Genomic DNA, 1,141 nt, shown 5'->3' with positions numbered 1-1,141 from the left:
GATTTTCTAACGATTAATTGTGCAGCTCTACAATGTCGTTTAAAAATAATCTTCCTTTATTTTCACAAGTGGTCAATTACTCTCCATTACTAGTCGTCGTTGACTGTCGAGTGCAGAGTTGCAGCGTGGTGGACAAACTAAGCAAGATCAGCACTCATGGTTTGAAGGGCGTTTCTCCCGTGTCATCTTTATTTTTTTCATTTTAATTTATGAGCTAATATGTGCCAACATACATATAATGCCAAATAACTAATATTGGCAATGTCAACACAGTCTTTAACTGTTTATGGTCATTGCACAGTCATACCTTGTACAATAGTACAATGAAACTGGAGTACTGTCCAATATCAGCCTTCAAAGAAAAGCAAGCAGTAATTACAATATCGACAGAATAACATACATACAGAACAAAATATAAATTATGTATAGAAATGAAATGTATAATAATATAGCACTGACAGGATTTTTTTTAACTATTTAGAAAATATGTAGATAAAGCATCGCTAAAAACTTCAATTACAATCCGTCTATGTATGTTCTGTTACATTGTGTCCAAATAGCTGTCAAAGAAACAGTCAGACAGCCTCAGAGTCTTCCCTTAAATTAAAGAAAACACACATCTTATGTTTTGTCCAGCAAATCATGTGTACATGTGTGTCAAAGAAAGAGTGGGTGTTTTACACAGTATATATACACATTTACAATGTGTGGGAGTGTAGTGTATACTTTGCAGTGATTAAAGGCCTTCATTCAGACTTTATGGCAGCAAGGACTCAGCAGTAAACTTTTTTTGGGGGGGCGGGGGGTGTGTGTGTGTGTAAATCTGTGTTTTGTTCAAACCTGAGATTAACCAACACAATGATACACAATTATCAGTTACAAATTTGATAAAAAGAATGCCAGTAAATCAAGACGCACTGCCGTGGATACATTTCAGTAAAGTTTACATATTTCAAATGAACCAAGGGCACTCAGTGTGCAGGTTCAAATACCAGCCTATTCTACTTCTTCTGCAGTGTGACCTTAGCCTTTGTAGCAGTATGATTCAAACTAAATGTCCAGAAGTGTATGGTTTCACAAATCACTGTTGACAGTCATAACAGGTTGGGTGTATCTGTTAGGATAAGACGTATTTGTGTCT

The sequence above is a fragment of the Pundamilia nyererei genome, unplaced genomic scaffold (assembly GCF_000239375.1).
Source record: "Pundamilia nyererei isolate P.nyererei 1_Seehausen unplaced genomic scaffold, PunNye1.0 scaffold00132, whole genome shotgun sequence".
Taxonomy (NCBI): Eukaryota; Metazoa; Chordata; class Actinopteri; order Cichliformes; family Cichlidae; genus Pundamilia; species Pundamilia nyererei.
This window is presented reverse-complemented; position numbering follows the sequence as displayed.